Genomic DNA, 3,726 nt, shown 5'->3' on the forward strand with positions numbered 1-3,726 from the left:
ACTTTTAACCATTCCACTGGAAGCTGATCATGGCTACCAGTCACCGACCCAGGAAGTCGGCTGCGAGGATCAATCGATGGTGACGGCGACCGCTGTCTGCCATCACCGATATGTCGGTGGAAGATAGAGGCCTATTTCAGTTTCTAATTTCTCAAAAATCGAAAACTTGAAAAAAAAATTAAATTGAGCTGCTGCCCTTCGATTTCAGAGGACGACTCCGATGAAGGTCAGTGGCGGTGTGCCTCTACTGACTCCCCCTTCCTTCCCGACGAATGTCATTTATGCGAAGGGGGTCGGATCCACCCTGCTTTTCCAAAAAACAATCTGTAGAATGGGGTAGCAGTACATATCACTACAACAAAGCAGTAGATTAGCGACGACCACATTCCGTCGCTAATCCGTCGCTAACATGGTTAGCGACGGATTAGCGACAACGAGGCGACAGTATGCTTACGTCGCGAATATTTCGACGCTAACTGGCGACGGAATGATTCCGTCGCTAGGTCCGTCGCTAATTGCGACGGAATAACGAGCGCTATATTCCGTCGCCAATCCGCCGGTACTAAACTGCGACCATGGCTTGGCGACGGATTTACTTCTGTCGCTAGATTAATATGAATAGCGACGGATGGTTCCGTCGCAAACACGAAAAAAAATTAAAAAAAATTTATTTGAAAATTAATTACCGAGAACTGTACAATTTCTATTTCCTGTACAATTTATATTTCCTGTAAATAAAAAACAAACCACACAAAAAAATTCATATAACAAGAATCTACAACAATTAATCGTTCCACCTTAAAATTAAGAAGTTTAATTATTTACAATTCAACAATTACAATTAGGAAAAATAAAAAAAATAGAACTTCTTCAACACAGTCTTCTAATCATCGCCAAGATTTTGTGCGTCTTCTTGTTCATTGTCTTTATCTGTCCCTTCAGCTCCACTACCCTGATTATCGCTAGCAGCCTACACAAGAAAAGAACAGTCAGTATTGATAAACAAAATATAATGAAATAAATTACACACTATATGTGATTCTATCATGTGCTCATGTGTGATCTAAGGCAATAAAAAAACTCTATATGTGATTCTATCATGCTCATATGTGTGCTAAGGCAGTCAAAATATTGAATATGTGATTATAGCATGTTCATATGTGTTCTAAGGCATCTAAAAAAACTCTATATGTGATTCTACCATGCTCAGATGTGCTTTAAGGCAGGCAAAAAACTATATATGTGATTCGATCATGGTCGTATGTGTGCTAAGGCAGTAAAAAAATTGAATATGTGAATATAGCATGCTCATATGTGCTCTAAGGCAGGCAAAGCCAAAAATTTTATATGTGATTCTATCATAAATGATATATAACATGTTCATATGTGTTCTAAGGCAGTAAAAAAACTCTATATGTTATTATAGCATGCTCATATGTGTGCTAAGGCAGTCAAAAAACTGAATATGTGATTATAATATGCTCATATGTGTTCTTAGGCAGTAAAAAAACTGAATATGTGATTATAGCATGCTCATATGTGTTCTAATGCAGTCAAAAAAACTTTATATGTGATTCTATCATACTCATATGTGCTCTAAGGCAGACAAAAAGTTTATATATATATATATGTGATTCTATCATGCTCATATGTGTGCTAAGGCAGTCAAAAAATTGAATATGTGATTATAGCATGTTCATATGTGTTCTAAGGCATCTAAAAAAACTCTATATGTGATTCTACCATGCTCAGATGTGCTTTAAGGCAGGCAAAAAACTATATATGTGATTCGATCATGCTCGTATGTGTGCTAAGGCAGTAAAAAAATTGAATATGTGAATATAGCATGCTCATATGTGCTCTAAGGCAGGCAAAGCAACTTTATATGTGATTATAGCATGCTCATATGTGCTCTAAGGCAGACAAAAAAACTTTATATGTGATTATAGCATGCTCATATGTGCTCTAATGCAATAAAAAAACTTTATATGTTATTATAGCATGCTCATATGTGCTCTAAGGCAGTCAAAAAACTCAATATGTGATTATACCTGAGAGGGACCTGGAATCGAAGATCCCCTATCCTGAACAGCGGCCTTGATCTCATTTCGGAGAAAGGGGGCGACGGTGTATTGAAAGTAGTTATTCAGTGATTCATTAATGATCTGGCGTACATCATCACTGAAAAGAATATTCGGCTGCTTGGAGCTTATGTCGGTGCAAGAAGTCGGTGAGCCGTAACTGGAAGAACCAATAACTGGTGAAGTGTTCATATTACTCCCAAACCCGAACACGCGACCTTTTTTGGGTTCACCTGCTGCAGTCACCCATGCTGTAGGATCAAATGATGGATGCTGAGTAGCGTTATCGCCATATCGCTCTACCATCTGTTGCTCATATGCCTCCTACAAAATAATGTTTAAAGTATTCATTAATAATTAATGATAATATTATGATAACTTGCATATATATTGCAATGATTATTAATAGAATTAATACATATCGTTGTCGTTCTCGCCTTCTTTGATACGAAGACTCCCGTGGTCTTCCGTTTATGTGTTTCTACAAACACATCCTTATATGGTACACTGCTTCCTTTTTCTGCTTCCTGCGAAGTTAAATAACAAAAGATTTAGTACACAAGTTTGCAACAATACTTATAAAATTAATATTATATATTGATGAGTTACCATTTTCTTTAAGTGGCTCCCAAATGTCTTAGATCCACCTGTGTGTAGATGGGCTTCGGGCATCTTCGATCGATTTTGTGAAGCCTTCGCAGAGCTATTTTTAAATGCATCTCCCGCCCACTTATCGCACATTTCGTCCCAGTAATCTCTCCTGATAGTAATAGGACCATGGCCCTTCCACAGTAATGGATCATCTACTATGCCAGATGCTTTTTTTGCTGCAGTCTTCATAGTGTGCAGCATGTCTGCAAATCGATTGGCAGCCACCTTCTGCCACACCTTCCTTGCATCATTTTCTTTCACCGTAGTTGCGAAGCGATTCAAAGCCTACAAATATTTTCAGAAAGTTAGTAGACATTGCTTAAATAAATTAAATATGAAACACATTAACTATGATGAACAACTGTATACCATGAATGAGGACCACAATCTGTCTAACACCTCCTTTGGGTACTCTTTCCATTGAGCAACTGGTCCTGGTAGATGTTGAAGAAGTGAATTCCTAATCTCCCGTACTACTTCTTGTGGCTCAAACCTCGTGCTGCACATAAATTGTTACACAGTAAATATCAATATAAAATATTTAAAAGATATGCAATAATTGAAAACAAAATACTTACGGTCGATTATCGATATACACTATTCGAATGAGTCTTCTTGTGCCAGCCTGAGAAGACCATGTTTCCTGTGTTGGCTGTTGACTTGTGTGATCAACTGGTGTAGGTGGGTCGTGTACATGCGCAACATCATCTGTAAAAAAATACATTAGAAATTCTCAGAATATGCATTTGAACTAATCAAGCATCTAATTAGTTATATGATATACCTATCACAGGAGCCCGTAAAGATGAAGGTTGAGCCTGGCTACTTCTGGATGAGCGACCACTATAACCTCCACGAACCATATTCTAACAAATAACATATGTCATACAATACATTCAAATAATTCACATCAAGTATTACAATGCATTCAAGTCATTCACATCAAGCATTGCAATGCATTCAAATAATTCAAATTATTGACATCAAGTATTGC

General features: G+C 37.4%; 1 long non-coding RNA gene across 1 annotated transcript; it reads right to left on the bottom strand.

Annotated features, from left to right (window-relative positions):
* Positions 1-735: 735 nt before the first annotated feature.
* LOC149821305 (uncharacterized) lies at positions 736-3,368 on the bottom strand. Its single transcript, XR_016426662.1, has 2 exons — positions 3,311-3,368; positions 736-970 (listed from the first exon to the last, which is right to left on the bottom strand). It is a non-coding gene; the product is annotated as an uncharacterized LOC149821305 (long non-coding RNA).
* Between the last annotated feature and the right edge of the window lie 358 nt (positions 3,369-3,726).

Source organism: Nuphar pumila, chromosome 12, assembly GCF_984573655.1.
Source record: "Nuphar pumila chromosome 12, dmNupPumi1.hap1.1, whole genome shotgun sequence".
In the NCBI taxonomy this organism is placed as follows: Eukaryota; Viridiplantae; Streptophyta; class Magnoliopsida; order Nymphaeales; family Nymphaeaceae; genus Nuphar; species Nuphar pumila.